Here is a 20,696-nt window from a genome sequence, read left to right on the forward strand (position 1 = left end):
CTGGTACATACAGAAGGAGGTCCTAAAGCGAAACACTGTCGGGGGCACCTACTGTAACAAAGTTATATGGTATATAAATTCACAAAGGTGTAGAAAGCATTCGACTACAGTGGTGTAGTTGAACTTATACGATAAAAAGCAAAAAAACATGGAAGAGAAAAAAAAAGCATGGTATGGGTAGGATGTGTGTGTTGCTCAGGTGACGTACAATGCTTACATATTAAAAAAACACACTGATCCGTTAAGTGCTGTGATCCGAACAGCTCTGAAAGGAAACGTTTTTAATCTATAGTGACAAGAACTTAAAGAACGAGACAATTTAATTTTAACTCGTATTGTGTTCCATAACTGGCATAAACATACAAAATGGGTTTGGCGTACACAGAGCTGTAGCCGGGAGGACTCCTGATTGTACGCATAGATTATGTTTCGCCTATTCCATCTGAGAATTTTTTAAACAGAAAAGCCATGAGAGAGTGCTGGAGTTCTAAAAGAGGCCGCATATCATTCACCTGAATACAGTCCTTAACATTGTAACATAGAAGCATGCAGAGCCTTCTGTCTCTTAAAGTATTCCCATTCTGTAGCTTTAGCCACAGCTGTTCGCTAGCCTTAGAGCGCACTTTTCGTATTTGAGCCAAGATAAGCCTTTGATCCCATCTTTCAGGCTTTAGGCTGCGTAACTGCCGCTTCTTTTTGTACTGCGTAAAAGGAAACAGCAGTCGGAAGTCACACCCTGCTCTTAATTTTATTCTTTTATTTTTAAAAAAAGAAGCGCATACCTTTGAACGTGGAACCACTGTCGTGTAGAGACTACGAATTTATTAAAAACCAGTGAAAGAAATTAGCGAGTAACGCCACCAGTATAAACAAAACGCAGACATAAAATTTTCAGAAGAGATACAACTTGTTAAAATTGTTAAAAATATATAAATGCGATCACCCGTGGAATACATCAATGATATTTTCGTTATATACGAACTACGATAGCTCAGACGTCTTATCTTTGGCGTGAAAGGAAACCGGGTTGAATACCCCGTCTAAGGGGCTTAAAATTCCATTCACTGCGGCTGACGGGCGAGCGGCTCGAATGCGTGGTTGAGCGGAAAAGTGAGCCAGAGCCCGTCTTATTGAAAAAAAAAAACAGAAGTTTCTGAGTGCCGCTGGAGCAGCCATGCGACCGACGATTTACTGGGATTAGTTGTTTCGCGCTGAGAGAAAGAGAAGCAATGCCTCTTAGATTTTGTTTCGATTTTAGGACGTCCCGGATGTTTAGTTTTGTGTGTTAGGGGAAATCAAAACAACCCAGACTTTAAGAACCGAGAAAATGGGAGCTGTCTTGAGCCTGCTGTCCCGTTCCCGTGTAAGGAACAGTTTAATCAGCTCTAAAATGGCGAATTCTTTTCATCGAGTCTGCACATGTTTTATGCGGGCAACATAAGAATTCTTAGTATGGAAGACGCGAAAAAAAAAAACGCCCTAAGGCGTCGTAATTAGAGTATTAGAAATAAAAGTGCAGAAATTGTACTGAATTGTTTTATTGCGGAGAAGAAAGACATGTGTTCTGAGGCCGGGTAATGAATGTCTAGAGGGGGATATAGCTAAATACCTGAAGAAAATACGAGCGCAGATGGAAAAATTCCTTTGGAGCACTATATTCTTCTTGCGTGCTTGGAAGGCGAACGCCTGGATTCACAACGACTTGGATAGTGCTACATCGTATTTGAATCTCTTCATTCGATTTTAGCAGTGGCGCTTTTGGGTTGGCCGTAACGTATGGCACGTAACGCGCTAAAAATACCTAGAAAATAGCGAGCGTTTGTGGGGGCGTTCGTCGCGGCGACCACCCAGCAGCCCCGGGCTACGAGGGTGCAACGCCTTACCGAGACAACTTGCTGGTCCCGCTCCCTCAATTTGATGAGCAGGAAGTGGTGGAAATCTACAATGGCGAGGATCAGCTTGAAGAACACGTGCCCACTTCGTCTACTAGTTTCCACGAGGAACACAACGATATCCATGAATATGACGGCGACTACTACTAGCACAGGGCAAAGCGACAACGAAACATGCAAATAAACAATTTCAAACTTCTACAAATGCGTGGTGATGTGTCCTTCACTGCTCACGGAGAAAGAAATCTGCAGCATCGCTACGGTTCAAGCCTTGTGCGACGTGATGCAAGGTTCCCCAGTTTTTTTGTTTTGTTTTGGTGTGTGCGCACGCGCGCGCGCACAAACACACACACACGCACGCACGCACGCAGAGAAAGACAACAAACGCACTCCTGCACTGGACACAAAAAACTGCGTTTTTGGCATCATGCCTAACGAATTTGTTTTTCTTGGGTTTTTTTAAGGAGGAAGCTTCAATTACCGCTAACAGAAAAGTAAAGCTTTCTGTCGTTCTCGCTAATCTAGAGGTACAGCAGATCAAGGCCGCTAAGGGTAGTGAACAAGGAGGTTTATATTTTGCGCATGCTCTGTGCAAGCGTATTCGACTCAGGTGCATAAAAAAATAAAGATAGGTGAGAAGCACGAGGTGTGCAGATTTTGTAGTAAAACGTAATAAACAATTTAAGCAGTATCTGTCTGTTGCAGGGAAGAAACACAATTACATAAATGTGAGGGGGAACCCCCTTGCAATGTTCAAAGATTACAATGTAAATTACCCATGAATAAGAAGAGTATTACGTGGGCGGGGTGCCCTCCGTAGATGCTGCATTATTCATCGCTTTTCCTTTTTGTCGGTGCCATTCATTTCCGAAAAGCTTTGTACCGAAGATTTTGCTTTGTTACGACTTTTGTGCATTGCGAAATTCAATCAATGTCTGGGTAGTCATTAATGTGCTGTAATTACCCCGCATTCACGTTATTGCCACAGCCCCATCTCCCGTCCAATCCTGCTGTTTGGTTCGGTACCTCTAAGTTGGCTGCACGGCTTATCTTCTTATATGCACCTTGCGCAAACAATCCAGCCGCTGGAATCCGCGCTTTCCACATATTTGTTCCGAAGGAAACGTCTACCTTGAACACTGGGAGCTTAACGGCACCTTGGCGGCTTTGGTGTCTGGCTATTTATGTTCACGATTGCGACACTACTTGCCATGAGGCAATCCTTGATGCATATCGCACTTGGCCGATAAAAAAAGAAAGCGCACGGGCTGAAAGCATGGCTTAAGGAATCAAAATTGATGTAATGATTACTGGCCAAAAGGAAGCTAACATAAAGGAAACCAAAATCACGCATGTTTTGTGGGAAACAGCCAATATCTTGGATTTGCTATTATTAGCAAAAGCCACGAGGAAATGTCCGTACGATAATAACCCATGTGGCGATTTCAAGCTCTAGCTGTGACGTTGACACGGCTACAAAAAAAATTTGTGTTAGTCACTCCGCTTCGCAAGAGATGTTGCACGAAGATAAGTAGAAGCCCACAATCGAACTACGACAAAATTAACAGTGTTCATTATTGAAAGTAGAAATGTGCTGAAAATTTCTTTAGTTATGGAAAAAACTTTACAGGACTGTTACACTTTTAGAACTATGAACGTTGCTACGTGCATTACAAAGCAAAAATAGGCCGATAACGGACCTCAAACAAGCTCCCGCTACATGCGTTTACCTAATAATGCAGGGGCTCGCAAATGCGTAAGTACGTCTGCCCTCGTAGAGTGACCTATTTCTCAGACTTGCATAACCCCGGAGCAGTGCTGCTTCACTGGCATCTCTTGGTCTCGGGAGTTCTCTCGCTGTAAGCTCCTTTAGAGGAACCGTCAGAGTTATATTTTCGCTGACGGAGAAATATTAGGAACACGCAAAAAACACATCCAAAACTCTCGTAATGGCTCCTATTTTGGGTTCGCTGTCTCAGCGCTTTCGCGAGAGCTCGCCGTTAACGAGATACACCAGTTTTCCTAAATACCTCCTCTGTATCCAGCCTCTATGCTCTGCCCGAGTGCGTTGGGCACGTGACAAGGCGTGGGCGTTCCTGCCCGGTGGTTCTGAGTGCACGCATCAGAGATAATGCTCAGGTGTGTTATACACTGCTCCTAATCTTTGCTTCCCGAAGTAGAGCCGCGTCAAGGCATCCACGAATTTTAATTATTCACTAAGCTCAACCAGCTGTCTAACTGGCTAGTACAACAAACAAACAAACAAACAAACAGACAAATAAAAAGCATCAGTAACTTCGCAGATCATCAGGGCTCATCCAAACCTGCAGCATATAATTCACCGTGAGCCCAAAGCTGGCTGAATCAGGGGATGAAAATAATACATGTTGCTTCTGAAGAATCATTTATCAGTTCTATAGATATATTACGTGATTAGCAAATGGCCTCAAGAAACTTATACTTTCGCGTTCTTCTTCTCGCCATCCTACTGAAGGTGTTCTTGCAGCTCCCGCCTCAAGGGAAAGTTATCTACGGCAGCAAGCTAAAACTCATCACCACTGAGACGTGTCTTGTATAGTTCTCTTATATTTTTGCTACTGTTCCTGGCGTATAGTAGAAAGAGCGTACCTTACGAACTTGCTTAGTTTTCAGTGCTTGCTGGCTCATTCGTGTGGCCGATCCTTAACTGTGAAACACTGTGAAACACTTTCATGTAGGAATTTAGACAAAGAAGAAATGCTGGGCTTCTTGCAAGTGGGAAACTGCTCCACGAACTAACCCTTCTTCACCTTCCTTCATTGTCTATCAAAATCTCAGACCACAGATCATTGCCAACAGTGAATATGCTGATTGCACAATAATCAATCCGCGTCAGTTTCGACAACCGAAGAGACTTCATCATAAACAAGATTTATTTATTGAGTGCGGAGCACTTAAGAGTTCCGGCTTGTCGTCGTACCTCGTCCGGAGTCACGGTATCTCTCCACCGCAGTCACGCTGCGTCACGCACCCAAACAGAGGCTTCAAAAAGACAACCGCTTCCCCTGGTCGGAATTGAAGCTGGGCCCCTCACGTTACGAAGCTCATGCCAATCACATTGCGCCACAAAGGCACACATTACTCATAGGCGAAGTTGTGTGGGTGATCTCCGGGCCACGCAGTTGCCATGGAGGCTGCCGTTGCTAAACCGTAAATAAGTACAAATAGTATAAAAAATTACACCATCGATCCTCCCGTAGGGGAACCCTGAGTAGTATGCGAAGCCGCCATGGGGTCGACTGAAGTTCCCATTAGCTTTCAGTTCATCGTTTCCGCTGACGTTCAGCTTGGCGTGCCTTCGTTGTATCAGTAGCTTCTTGACGTAGTTTGAATGAGTGAAGGACATAAGGCGCGTTCGTAGTACATGCTCCCGTCTCGGTTTGTGGCGCAGTGGGAAGAGCGTCACGTACCTCCCGTTGCTGCCAGGCCAGAGAGTTGTGGGTTCAAAACCGGGCGCCGCCTAACTATTTCTTTTTATAGTGGACTGCGCTGACGTCAGGCCGAACGCTGACGCGACTAGAGAGATATGCGCATGCGGAGTAGAGTGCGGACGGCGGACAACGACAACGAGGGAGGGAGGGACACAGCCCCGAGCATGAGATGCTTCGCATCTAAAAGAAGAAAAAATCCTAAATAAACGAATTAATTCCCATAAAGTAATGAAAGCACAATCCAGTGTGTCTTTATAAGCGCTTTCAGGGGCTGCGGCGCCCTCTCTCGACTACTTTGGGTATCAATGCCAGGCTGATACTGAAACTAGTCAAGAGAAGGTGCAACAGCCCCTCTGACTGCTCCGCAATTAGACAGCTTTCATGTTGAGTCTGACTGCTTCAATTAACTTATTGATTAGGTATTTGTTTGTTTGCTGGTTTACTTATCTTTCTATTTATTATAAGTACTTACATCGCCCATTGGGCATTATTGTTGGGGGGTTAAAGTAGAAAAAAATGGTAAAAACAGCAAGTTATAACCAGAACAAACGTGATAAATAACAGCTAACACGAGAAATGGGAGCACTTACCAAACACCAATGTAAAGAACGTAGAAAATGCAGGAGTACAACAGAAGCAGTAATAATACATAACCCAAACCAAACACCAATAACCAAAAAAAGTACAGAATGCACATTGTAACATGGCGAAAAATATGAGGGTTATTTCATCGACTCAATATGCTGTCTCAATGGCATTAAGGAAATTATAGTCTGAGAACATGGCAATTTTTCGCTTGTTTCAGTCGTAATAGAGTCGATAGACAAAATGTATCCAAATACATATAATCGGCAGGTATATTCTCTAACTTTATAGCTGTGAGCTCATCATCCGGACATATAATAGGCGTTTTTTAAGTGAACTTTTCATCTATTCCACTCTTACCGCGATGTCTGCTATAAAGAAACCTAAGTATTTGAACTCTCAGGTGTGCACAACGGGGTTTCCAAACCAAGGCCTGTGCAATCTCCGAACTCCTTGTTCTACAATCCTAATTACTTGTTTAAAAGCTTGTTTAAGATAAAAATTTTACTTGTTTCAGATACAAAAAGACGCAAGAGAAACGACAAGAAACGACAAGAAACGACAAGAAACACACAGTCGCAACCAGTCGTCTGCAGCAGTAAGCTCTCCGAGTTCGTGTTTTGGGATCCCTTTTTCTAGTTGTTCTCCGGTCGAAGCGTTTGTGTTCGGCTGTAATAGAAAGTGCACAATCAAAGTGCCAATACTTGTAAAAGGTTCCCTCACGGACAGGTAACTACAATGAAAATAAAATGATAGCAATCGTCACGCTCCGTGTAGTGCGAAAAAAATATCGGGTACAGGCTCACGCCAGCGACTTAACTTTTCGCTTTAAAGGCAAAGCTTCACTGAACAAAAAAAGGCCTTTGTCGATTTTGAAAAATCTTTTTTTTTTACTTTTTCCGTAGAAACCCGCTATGTTTATCACAAAGTTTTTCTTGACAGCGTGTCATAGCAAGCTGTGGTGCGGAAAATTGACTTTGGAAGAAGTTTCACGGGCGACTATTGCAAAAAGAAAGGAAAAAATTCAGACAGAAAGCTTAATAGAAAGCTGTTCAAAAAAGGAAAAAACGTTTATGGCTGCGAAAGAATAGTCGCCTTGAACTAAGAAGTGAACGACGACAAAAGCAACGGTGCCAAAGCCGGGTGGTCTGCCAGCGGAGTTTTCCGGAAAACACCGGAACTGTCAAGAAAACATGTTAACGTATTCCGATACGGTGTCGTTTTTGTAAGCTCGTGCAATGGAAGTGGAAAACTACGTATTATAAAGAAAGAAGAAAATGTGGCGCAAACTGGACGTGGACGAAGGAGAGAAGATTCGACAGATACAGGCGCCAACTTCCAACTGTTTATTCAAAGGAAACCACGCTAACTTATACATGACTAATCTATACGGAAGCGACAACAACAAAAATAACAAACAAGGTATAATCATGGTAACAAGTGTAGATGGTGCTGACAATGGCTAGAGTGAGCAAGTACAACACTGCTGATAGTATGACAACCTGTCATCTTCAACCTCAAGAGGACAATCACGGCCGTCCTAACGCGCGCGTTATTCCAGGCGCGAACCAAACCGCTAAGAGCGAAGAACAACTGCACGTGTTAAACTACTCGCCTCAATTAACTCCCTATCCGTTTTGTTTTTTTGCTCTCCCCAGAAAGTCTGTCTTATCCATTAGTGACTCACACCCACAGCGCTTGCAGTGGTCTGCGAGGTGCTCGCACATGTTGCTGATGACTGCCAACCGGTGCACCCTCGCACGTTCATTGAATCAGCGTCCTGTTTGGCCAATACACAGCCTTTTGCACATTAAGGGGATACTGTATATGACTTTTTTTACACACTCAGTGTAGAGCGCAGCGTGCTTCTTTGAGCATGACTCCGGTAGCTTATATGCCATGAAAGGGCCAACTTTAGTCAGCTTGCACGAGGCGGAACACGCAACACGCACATCATAACTGGCTGCGATCTTATTGACGTTGTGCGAAAGCCTGTTGATGCACTGTATTACGTGTGTTTTTATTTCTTCCTTCTGCTCCTGCACTTTTTTACCGTGTTTCATCTTCTGCAGGATGCTTTCACACACACACTTGCGGTAACGGTGGGAGGAAGACGGGCGGCTTCCAATCGGATGATTTGATTGCTAAAACTTGCAATCAAATTGTGCTCGCAGGATTTTGTTAGAGCCGAATTAAGACGTGTGGTGGCTATTCCCCTCTTTATCAGCTTGGAATGCGCACTGTCATAAGGAAGAAGGCTCTTTTTTGGTTCTCGGGTTGCACATTAACACGTGTGGCCCTTTGTGCAGCTGCGTGTGAGGCCACAAAAATGCAGATATCGCGGAAGTTCCACCTTTATTTGTTATAATGGCGTAAATGGAGATAACTGGAATCACGAAATTTTGAAAAAGTAAAAAATAACGAAAATATAAAAACTACAGGAATGGGCGAAACGTGCAACGCCCTGCATTTCCACAATATAATGCACCTTTCGCGGAAGATTCACCTTTAAGTGTTACAATAGCGTGAATGGAGATAATTGGTCAAACAAAATTTCGAAACACATTTAAAAAGTAAGACAATTATAAAAAAATAACAGAAAATGGTGAGCCGTGTAACACCCTGCATTTCCACAATAATTCAGATTTTGCGCAAGTTACATCTGTAAGCGTTATAATAGCGTAAATGACGCTATATGGTTGAACGAAATTTTTAACAGCTAAAAATAAGAAAAAAGTAATGGATAATGCCAAATGGTATAACGCATGGCATTTCCACAATGATGAATATTTCGCAAAAGTTTCACCTGGAATCCTTATAATAGCGTAAATGTAGTTAATTGGTGGAACTAAATTTTGAAACATTGAAAAATAAAAAAAAAATACGGGAAATTGTTAACCGTGTAATGCCCTGCATTTCCACAATCAGGGTGTCGAACCGGAACTGAACCGAACCGAAAACCGGAACTGAACCAATATTTTTGCCGGAACTGAACCCGAACCCGAACCGGTATTTTTTAGCACGCTAAACCCGAACCGGAACTGAACCGAAAAAAGAGATAACGGTTACCGGTTCATGCCGAAACGGTTGGACCCTCCGTTGTTGATATTGCACAATCACTGCAATTCAGGCCTTTTTTTCTTTCACGTACCATCAACTTCGTACCCGCTCGCGCACTTTCCCCTCCAGACAATTGAACACTACCACGCTCTATGTAACAACAGGGGAAATGAGCGAGCACCAATGTAGCAATGGTCTGTTGCTGCTGGAAGTGCGGGCACTGCGCAACAGCGAAAGCCAACACCCGATCTGTACAAACTTTTAAGTGTGAATACACTTTATAAGCGACCCCAAACCATCCACCGCCGGCGGCGGCGTCGGCGTCCGCAGTGCTCCTCTATAAAGAAACAGCATCCGGCGCCAGGTTTCGATCCGCGGACTTTGCGGCCGCAGCGCGACGCTCTACCGATCAAGCCACGGACGCGACGGTGATATCAGTGTTGACGCGCCTTATATCTTTAACGCATTCAAACTACGTCGTCAGCGGCGTGCGTTGGCGACTCAGCGGCGTTATAGCGGCTTGATAACTGCGTGGTGTACACGTGATACTACAAACCCGATGGAAGAGATGGAAGAGAAGGCGGCGAGGCGGTGGGCTGCGGGGGCCGAGCGCAAGCGCCGCAAGCGGGCCGACAACCGTGCATTCGCACTTTCACATTCTCCCCCTCGGGGAAATGCGGGGGAATTTTTTTTTTGCATTTCATAATGTGTTTAAAAGGTTCGACACCTGCAGATTTGCTGCTGACCACAAGTGGCCTTGATCTCCCTTCCCCACGACCGTTTTTCTAAAGTAGATGGAAATCGAGAACGTCCGTGTATCGAGATTTTGATCCATGTTTAATATCCCCAGCTGGTTAAAATGAGTTTGTCGGCCGGCAACATAAGCTGCGCCTCGGAGCAGAGATATAGCACGGGGCATGAAATTTGGCAGATTTTTTAAAATGGGGTTACACGAAAAACAACAAAAAAGAAAAGGCAAATCACGTTGTTTTAAAATATTGAGCAAGAAGTAAGTAAACTGAATCAGTAAAAAGATCACCAAAACGTGGATATACTCTATACTTTTCTTCTTTACCCTGCCTTTCACAACCAAACGTGTCATCAATGCGAAAGAAGTGAGTTCCGTGGCTAGTTTTGGAGGACAGCACAGTGGACAAGTTCCGTTTTTTACAGATACAAATAACAACAGATATGTCAGGGAAAACTGTTAAGGTGCGCACTTAATCCCATGGCAAGAAACTGCAGCCCTCGACCTTGTCTTGGTAGCATGCATATAAAGTAATTAAGCAGATGACACGTGCAGAAAGGCAGGCCGGTACCTCACACTGCCCCATTCACCCTGCGATCATCATTTGTGCTTGTTCTGCAGTTTTGTCTCTTTCAGATCTGCTTTTTTTCGAAAGGTGCACTTGTACTGACTTCCGAACTCGCTACATTACTTCTACTGCTACTCGTTCCGGAGGGGAGTACTGCTGTAGACGAATTAAACAGCGTCTACCCAAAAAAGTCCCATTTCATGCTCCGCGCGTCAAATTTCTTTTTCATTTTGTAACATCATAATCTGTTATAATATTCTGCAATGTAGCACACGTACGGAACGATGGCCGTGGGTCAGGCGGTGTGATGACGTACTGACTGTAATGCACACATCCGGTATAGCTATCGCAAAAAAGAATTGCAGTGATCAGAGCAATAATGCAGTCACTGAGCGTTAACTAAAGCTTACTTTTAACAAAAGTGTGGCTAACATATTCGATAAAGTGAGAACTAACAAATTATTCAGGGTGACCAAATAATGTAATTCATTGGTAGCATTTATGTGCCTGTTGGAGGAGTTTCCTGTTTCGTTACAAATATAAAAAATGTGCGCCATTGGTATAAAGCGCTGGTATTTGAACTTGCCAGTACACAGGCCTAAATTTTAGGCTTCAAGGTTAGCGTGATGGGTGATTCCATAGCGACGATGGCGATTTTAACAAAAAAGGAGTGGGCATAAAATATATCCCACCGTCATATCTCTTGGCGGTTGCTTTATGAATAGTCGCTAGGACAACATAAAGTCTGGGCGAGAAAGTAGGCGGTAAGTCGTCGCCACTTCATCTGTTTTTTTTTTCTAATATCTCGTGATTGTTTAAAGTTAGCTTTGCAATTGCGCCACTGCCCTTGGGGAACAGCAGCATTTTGAATTTTTGTTTGTGTTTTGATTTGACTGTCGTTTTAAACTACTAAATGTTTTTTTTTATAATTTCAGTGATAATTCAACTCATCAAACCGGTTCGCGAACTGGTTCGGTACCTAATTTTGTCGAAGTGGAACTGAACCGGAACGAAATTATTTCACCCGAACCCGAACCGTAACCGAACCGGTATTTTTTTCGGTTCGACACCCTATCCACAATAATGCAGATTTCGCGAAAATTCCACCTGTAATCGTTGTAATAACGTAAATGCAGAAAATTGGTCGACCGAAATGTTGAAACACTAAACAACAAGAAAAATATTAAAAGAATATGAAAATAACAAACCGTATGACGCCCTGCATTTCCACAATAATGCAGATTTGGCGAAAGTTACAGATGTAATCGTTATAATAGCGGAATGGAGATATTAGGTCGAAGCGAATTTGCGAAAACTAAAAAAACAATAAAAATATAACAAATTACGAAAATGGTGAACTGTGTAACTCCCTGCATTTCTAGAATAATGCAGATATCGCTAAAGTTCCACCTGTAATCGTTATAATAGCATAAATGGAGATAACTGATCGGACAGGATTTAGAAAAACCAAGAAATTGGTTTTAAAGAACTCACACTCAGGACAGCGGCATGAGGATGCTACGCATTAGTTGACAATTCCCTGAATTTCAACAGAATTTTTTTATTGATTCATTGAGATGCACAACTCGGGGTTTTGTGTTGTTGTTTGCGTCCAACACAGGTAATAAAGAAAAAAGGCGATGAAGGCACGAACGGAAACACGTCAGCTTCATAACGGAAGGGGTCCAGGTTAGATTCCTTACACAGGTAGCCTTTTCTTGTTTCACCATCAGCAACAGCATCATCAACCCCATGGGCCCTCCCATTTTGCAAAGTTCGCCTTCCTGCACTGCCTTTTGGCTACGACTCCACCATTAGTGATAACAAGAAAGCTTCACTTTGAAAGATAGTGAGGGGGATCGTGCGGTAGTTGTACACTGACGCCTTCGCATTCACTACCTCGTAATTACGGAATAGGTGACTGCGTCATTTTCTCAAGGCTTTAAACTGGGGTTTAATGCACCGAAGCTACACTTGAGGTCTTCGGCGTTCGGTAGAGGTGAGTCACAAGGTAGTTCGGACAAGATATGTCTTTTTAGCGTGCGCCGGAATCTGATCACAAGGGTGGTGTCGTTTTACTTATTTTTTGTTCCAACAGTAGAACAGGCACAGCGAATGCAATTAAATCAATTCCTCCGTTCTGAGCAGCTAAACGCCTGTGCTGCGAACCACTACGGTGGGTCTCTTACCCGCCACGGTGGGTCAGTGACTAAGGCGTTGTGCTGCTGCGCCCAAGGACGCGTGTTCAATCTGCGGCCGCGGCGGCCACTTTTCTTATGGAGGCGAAAGGCGAAAACGCCCGTGTGCTCGAGATTTCGGCGCAAGTTAAAGATCACCAGATGGCCAAAATTTATCTCAAGCCCTCCACTACGCCACGCCTGATCGCCTTTCGGCGCCTTAAACCTCATAGTCAATCACATCAAAACGGTGGGCCTCTTATTTTTTCTTGCATCGCCCTTGCCCTTCATTGATGTTCACACGAGACTTATAAGTCTAAAAATCTATTAGATGTGGAGCTTAAAAGTGACAACGCCCGTGTGTCAACATTTCGGTGCGTTAAAAATCCTCAGGTTGTTGAAATTATTCTGCAGCCTTCAACTACGGCGGGCCTGATGGCAGAGTTGTAGCTTCGGTGCGTTAAACCACACTATCAATAACCATCATTCACCCCTCCGTCTAACGACGACGATAGTTCAACGCGAAGCTTTCTCGTGAAGCATTTTGTGTTGTCGTCTGAGTTAGCACTGAGATTCGGCGATGTCGAAATGGAGCAATCGGATAGACGCCGGCTTCGTAACGCGAGGGACGCAGGTTAGATTCCGGCCACTGAAAGTTTTGTTGCTTCAACTCACCCATGATTATTTATCACCATCGTCAGAGAAAGTTGGTTTTCCTGCAGGGCCTATTGCCGTACAACGGCATCAGTGAAAGCACTAAATCTTCAGATTAAAAAGACGGAGGCCGCCACTTCACGGAAGCATTATTTTGTGTGAACAACTTGAAGGAAGAGAAAAAGAACACAATTTGAGTCAGGCCAAATATATGAAAAGGGAACTGGTGCCTTTATTTTATTAACGCAAATTTTTTTCTTTAAAATACTCTAGTAGTCCAAACGATCTTGAATCTAAGCAAGCTCCTGTTTCCACGATCCTTCCCCTTATCGTTTTGAGTTATTGCTCATGGTTTACTAAAGCACGTAGCAGTGTTCAGGCTAAAAATGTGGCAGGATGCGCACTATACTTTAAAACATGACAAGAAGGTACGGACTTAGAGAAGAACAAAACTTAGCCCAGCATCAGCTAATACCGGTAATAAAGAAAGCAAGTAGAGTAGACGGTACGGCGCGGCCAGAACTAGTGGCAGTCGCAAGTGAGGGGGAGACTCACGCCCATTTCTTTTTCTTTTTCGGCGGTGAAGCGCGGGGGGGGGGGGGGGGGACGTACGTTTGCGGTAGTTCTTGGGATAGAAGGAAATGTTATGCGCCCACCATGTTTCTGGCACAAAGTTAGCTTAACCCATGCTGGTGTGGGAGCGAAACCGTTCTGCTTTACGCTTAGCACAGCTTCGGGGGAACGAACTCCTCCTGGCCTGCAAGTTTTTTAATTTTTTGTATGATCAAACACCTTTTGTGTACGTCAGAATGCTTCTAAAGCTGAACCGAAGGCCTTATCAGTGCTCCATTCATTGTAGTGCCACTGTATGTCCGGGTACCGCTAGTGGCCGGACTTCGGCGATACTTCTGTCGTTTCCGCTGCCCATGGTACAAGAAAGTAATCGGCCCCAGATTAAACGGGAGCGTGTTCTCGGTCTTCGGCAGGCCTGTGTCATGTCTAGTTGGGAATGGACTCTATGAAGAATAACGTAAGCTATTAAAGTAATAAACCCATCGACCCGGACTTCAAGGCAGTTAGACGCTGTCGTTGCACTTTTTTTATAAGCTTTCATATCAATTGATAAACCTCAACAAATTGTCCTTGATTGGAGGTGCAATCTTGCAGCGCGAACAATTTAGGGTTTTAGTCATTTTTTACTTCCCTGAGCGGCAAACAAAAATGTAAAATCTAAACGTAGAGACCGCGTATATTTAAAAAAAGATAAGAAACTACACGGCTCGCCCAAGCCCTGCACAAGAAATAAAGGTAGAGCCCATCCTTGGCGATTGAAGTTAGAAAGGGTACATTACAAAAACATCAAACATACCTTCAAACTATCAAATATCAAAAATATCAAATATACCTGTGGCCTGAGAATATCAGCCCACAGGTACATATATGAGCCATCGTGTTCAGTCGATATCGTTTACGAAGTCGCTGAAGAAGAATTGGGGGCTATATTGAATGTAGAAAGACGGTTAAAATTCGTTTTTTTTTTATTTCCTGAAACAGAAAAGTAATAAATAATGGTCACCACCAGGATTCATAACTCTCTCCGACCAAATTTAGCACACATAATGTTGAACAATATGCTGGTGTAGTAATAATGTGAGAACCGGTTTTCATACTCTTACCATCTTCGCGAGGGCTTTACTGATGTCGTCGCTGCCTTTCTCATGTTAGAACTGAGAGCTGCTTCAATGCGGAATCACTGCTAACGCAACTGAGACTTTTCTGCGTCTGGTGTGAACGCATTTATTATTTTTTGGAGACACGTACCTACGTTTTGGCAGGTCTGGAATCTTTCGAGCATACGAAGAAGTTTTAAAGACGATGGTCTTTCGCGGACTACTTAAGCGCAGAAATTTTGGTGTGTCTGTTTGTCCGTCTCTGACCCGATTTGGCCACCCGGCCAAAGCGAAACGAAAGCTCCGCAATAGTCCTATATACTCAATGCCAAATCTAAACGTCTAAGTATGGTGTCAGTGTTCATACTTGTCAAAATTGTTGAACAGAAAGAAGACATTATGCAAATATGAGGCAACAAATCAACACATATGTGATATTTGCAGTGTTCCTTTATTAAAAAATTCATGGTTGCTAGGTTTTTGCGATAGCAAATAAAATGCTAAATCAACGGCAGAAAACGTCGCCTGCTGTTCCAGCGCTACCTCCTGGCGGCATTTAAGAATCAAACGGCAATATCAACGAAAGGTTCCATTAGATGGGATCCCCGTTCCGCTTGAACACTCGCAAAGTAGGGCAACATGGTTCTATAAAAGTTGTAGTAGAGTGACTCGATTCACGCGCGTCTCCGCCGTACGGCAGCGCTAGCATCGGGACACCCGACTTTGAGAAGTGGAACGCGGTAAACTTAAATTGACTTGAGCAAACCCCTAGCGTGTTATCTTGGGAGGAAGGAGACGGGAGAGGAACAGCATGAGAGGTGAGAGGGGAAGAGAAGGGAGGCCTTTACTTGGCGGGGGCGCCAGTCGACTATCGTCCTTCGGCGACATTTGCAACGAAAGGAGCAGATACGCGGCCGATTTTTTAGTGAGACAGTTATACAGTGCTAAGCGGCCTATGAGGAAGCCAGAAGAAACGGATGGGGCATCACGCACAGAAAGCAATACACTAATGTTGAGGCGGAAGGAAATCGCAATTCTTGGTGTCAGGCAGATGCGGCCTCTCTGGTCTTTTTCTCATCCCATTAGGTTTGAACCAAAATTTAGTGTCGGTTTTGTAAAAAAGCCTAGCACACAGTAACGGCCATAACAAAGGATTTAAATCAACCTTGAGTAAATTTCCCTGAATTCACTGTATCAATCGTCGATGAATAGGTTCAGTGATGAGTGTTGCGCACTTTAAACAGTGAACTATTCTTGCAGGTTATGCACTTTGTATTCATGAAGTTTGAGTTCCGGACAAAAGGGTCTCCTCGCTTGCGATTAGCTTGCACAATAGCCAGGAGTGCTAACGAACTTCGTCCAATTCAAGCAGCAATTCGGAGCTCATTAAGAGCGGTGGTGCTGAACAAAAGGCTGAACAAAAACAGCACAAAATACGCAGAATTCCAAACGACATGCCGCTGCCCCATAAAACTAGAACTAAAAAAATAACACTCCAAAGCTCTTTCAAAGCTTCTCAAAAATAATCCTCTAATCTACAGAATTGGCCCCGGAAGACATTCGCTCAGGCTAGAATTGACCAGTTACAGCCAAAAAAAAAAAAAAATGGCGCAGAGCACAAAGCACAAAAAAAAAGGATTGTTGACCCTATTTGAAAAGATATACGGTTTGTATCGTCCTGTTCGTTTAGGCTGGGGGCTTTGAACAAATTTCTATAGTCTACGTGAGCTGTTTATGCACTGTGAGCAGCCATCGCAGTTGCGCGGAGTTTTAAGCCATTCACAGCTAGGACAGACAGGAAATGCTCTGTACCAGATCATTTCCCCAGCATGAAAGTGCTGGTGCGTGATCCCCAACGATTTTCTTCCCATTAATTGAAAAGGAGCACCAAACACGATTAGCTTGTAATGATCAGGTGTGCAGCGTATAAACTACTTAGAAACTGGGGCCACAGCCTGGTTAACACTCCTGCCTCGTTTATTGCCTCTTTTTCTTCCTTCGAAGTCTACATCACAGCGGTAATCCTGTTCCGAACGCAGTGAGCTTATTTGTGCCTAAACAGTCTCAAAGAGAGATTTGCGCTACTGAACGTTCTCAGCACATTTTGAACTTGTGATTCAAAATACTGTGCTTTTAAAACGATTTAAACGTCTTTTTGTAAGTTAATGCACATCAATCAATTAAGTGATTGTGCTGGTGAGACAGCGTACAGAATAATTGATTTAGGAGGAGCTGACCACATCTTTTTCTTAGGTGATGAAGTTTCTTGCGCTCAACGTACCGGTGGTCGTGTTGATACTACAGGCGATGTTAGACGTCGGTCTCCTTGAGAAAGACTCATATAAAGAAAGCTCACGGAAAGGCAAACTCTAGGCAGTGTTACTCCAAGATCTTAGTCACCCCAAAGTAGGCAACGCGTGCTTGTTTTACGAAGTCTTATATTTTTTTTCCTCACATCTGTTACTCGGCCGATATTCCCACTTCTTCTGATTATAAATGTTTGAACAAGTGAACTGAGACGGGCTAGTTCGTGCATGATGCTGCTTAGAAAAACAGCGCCAAAAACGATACGATAGGAAGTAAAGACAAACACTGCGCTGAAGTGCCAACTGAGATTTATTTAGATGAACCACGAATATATAGTAGAATCAAAAACGAAGAAAACAAGGAAATCCATACCAGAAACACACAAAAAGGAAGTTGATTGATAAATGTCCTCGCAGGGTTGTTTTTCTACATTCGAGCTTGTCTTTTCTAATATTTAAAATATTTTGTGCATCTTATTCGCCCCTGCGCAACCCAATACCCTTTCGCTGAGTCCAACATTTCACTGGTAACAAGGTCCGGCATGTTATTTGGCTAAAAAAAAGTTTATTTCCGCTGTGATCATAGGCAGAGTGATCCTCGCGAACACTTGGTATAATGTCAAAGCGGAGACGACATTTTTTGGGTGAGACCCCGTTCTCACGCAGATGTAATGCAAGGTTAATGCGCTCATTAAATGTTAATATAACGAACTCATGCTGCTATAGAAGCTACAAAAAATTAATGCAAAAATATGTGAGCGTATCACCCCTCACACTTAACCTTGAGGCTTGGCACGATGTGCGTGCTGTGCTCCGGCTCCAGAAGCCCGTAAAACGGCTTTTCTTTCGCCCCTTCGCACACCGCGGCAACCGTTCTTTGCGTTCTTACCATTTCAGTGCTCACGTTTCTCGCTTTAGCAGCCGCGCTGGCTTCCGGTCGCTCCCTTTGTTGGCCCACCTGTATCGGCATATCTTCCTGGCCAATCACATTCCACCATTTATTCCCACCTACTCGGCCCTCGTAACTAGGGGGACGAATTGCAAAGCATGCTTTCCGCACTAGGCGAACAGAGTAGAACCGTGGGCCTGAAAATTAATATGCAGAAAACTAAAGTAATGATCAATAACCTCGGGACAGCACAGCAGTTTGAGATAGGTGGGGAGGCAGTGGAAGTGGTAAGCGAATATATCTACTTAGGCCAAGTTGTGACCCCAGATCCCAACCATGAGGCAGAGATAATTAGAAGGATCAGAATGGGGTGGGGTGCATATGGCAGACATTCTCAGATAATGAATAGCAGCCTACCATTGTCGCTGAAGAAGAAAGTGTATGACAGCTGCATCTTACCGGTACTCACCTACGGGGCAGAAACTTGGAGGCTCACTAAGAGGGTTCAACTTAAATTGAGAACGACTCAGCGGGCAATGGAGCGGAAAATGATAGGTGTAACATTAAGGGACAAGAAGAGAGCGGAGTGGGTCAGAGAGCAAACTGGTGTTAAAGACATATTAGTAGAAATTAAGAAGAAGAAATGGACGTGGGCAGGACATGTAATGCGAAGGCAAGATAACCGCTGGTCATTAAGGGTAACAGAGTGGATTCCTAGAGAAGGCAAGCGTTGCAGGGGGCGGCAGAAAGTTAGATGGGCCGATGAGATCAAGAAGTTTGCGGGGATAAATTGGTCGCAGTTGGCACAAGACCGAGGTAATTGGAGAATAATGGGAGAGGCCTTTGCCCTGCAGTGGGCGTAGATAGGCTGGTGATGATGATGATGATGATGATGATGATGATGACTCGGCCCTGCACTCGCAGCCCGCTCCACTTCACGCTGGGTTGCCTGGCATCGGGAGAGGCAAGCGGCGACCAGCCGCCGCTTCCCGAGTAAGGCCGGAAGCTGCGCAAAGGCCGCACCACCACTGCCAGCTCAACTTGACGTCACTCCGATCCACGCGCAACCAGTCGTTTTCCGTTCCTCTGCAACAAAAAAGTTGTGGGTCGGCACACCTTTTTTCTCCGCATGGTCCTTCTATTGCTCACGCAAAATAACATGCGTAGAAGCTGCTGTCAAACATAACAACGTGTGCCTTCAGTATATCATCCAAAATATTTCTTTTGACTGATCGACCTGCCGCCAAAGGCCCGTCCTCTGATGCGGCAGGAAGCTGTCTACTGGGCCGAATTTCCTTAGCATCTATTAGCCCATAGACGCACTGCACATCCTGCGAAAGGTGAAGATTCTTGTACTGGAAGCCCAACTTGAAACGACAGACTATATTTTTTGTTCTATACTACGCCAACTGCTGTTTCTGTGAAGCGATTAGACTAGTGGGCTGTCGGGCAAGCGGGAACTGACCAGGCAATACGTTCGCCGCTCACTGGTCTTGCAAAGTGACCCAACCGGCGTTTCATGACTTCGGGGTGCGAAAAAAGTTACGCATTTTGAAGCAGCAAACAACAAGGAGAAGAAACAACCTATATGACTTCAACAAGTTTTGTAAGCTATATAGTACATCCTCGCTTTGCCTTACGGCTACCGTCAAGTTACCTACCTTGCCCCAAATGCAGCACCCTCGAGTACTTATGAAAAATTAAGGGAAAACCAGTAAAGGACACTCGTGCTACATACGTTTAAATAGCCACATTCGTGGTACATACGTCTGCTACTTATGTGAAACGTATGTCGCAAACGTGACGCCCTTCTGCTAGTATTGTGCTTGTAGCTAATGGCAATCTTTTGAAAAATATAAATCGAATTTAAAAGGAGTGACTGGTAACGCGCCCGTACAAAGCATTTTGATAAAACACGTCCAACCAGATTTACGGCTTTGTCAGGTACGAAAAAACAAATTCGGCTCAATATTATAAGTGGTTCTTTCACTTTGAACGAAAATGTTGATCGCTATTTTAAAGAAATAGTTTGTTACTTAGCCTAGATTACTTCACTCAGGGGCAACACGTTGATGTCTATAGCTCACGAACACACAAAGGGGTATAGCCAACAAAAGACGGCCCTGTTAGAAGCTTGTGGCTAATAGGAGCTAATTGGGCAGGTTAAGCTGTTCTGAAAAGAAAATAAATTATGCTTTAACGCGCGGGTAATGAACAAAGGGAGTGTAGCGAAGGATATAGTGCATTCGATGGCGAGAAGACAAAGGACTTCTCCAAAACAGCAACAGCCGAACATGCACTCCCCTTGTCGATCTGTGCGCCTCCCCCGAGGTCTCTCGGTGTAATCTGATTAAACTCCAGTGTGGGTCGAGGCTCGCCACAATGGGGGGATCAATGTAGCAGCGTTAAATTGTTAAACAGCTGGCCCTGTCCAGTAACAAGAGAAAAGAGGGCAAGCGTGGCTTGTTTCGTACTTCTTCATCCTTGTCTTTGTTCCAGCTTGAAAATTTAAACAGCAGGTGGGCGTACTTCGCAATGGACTTAACGTGTTTACAACGAGTGCATTCATGGAGTTTTCGAGCCAACCGCCACCAGCATTTCTCCATCTACCTGAAACTAGCATCACAGGCCGTTGTTTTCGGTGGGTGTGTACAAAAGAAATAGAAGAAACGAGTCG

General features: G+C 44.1%; 1 long non-coding RNA gene across 1 annotated transcript in view; it reads left to right on the forward strand.

Annotated features, from left to right (window-relative positions):
- Window positions 1–6,706, forward strand: part of LOC144147237 (uncharacterized) — a 149,923-nt gene extending 143,217 nt beyond the window's left edge. The window contains exon 3 of the long non-coding RNA XR_013317873.1: window positions 6,465–6,706. This is a non-coding gene — a long non-coding RNA (uncharacterized LOC144147237). The remainder of the gene's footprint in view (window positions 1–6,464) is intronic.
- The last annotated feature ends 13,990 nt before the right edge of the window (window positions 6,707–20,696 follow it).

This window comes from Haemaphysalis longicornis, unplaced genomic scaffold, assembly GCF_048455015.1.
Source record: "Haemaphysalis longicornis isolate Haplotype H1 unplaced genomic scaffold, Haemaphysalis longicornis Haplotype H1 scaffold_7, whole genome shotgun sequence".
NCBI classification, from domain to species: Eukaryota; Metazoa; Arthropoda; class Arachnida; order Ixodida; family Ixodidae; genus Haemaphysalis; species Haemaphysalis longicornis.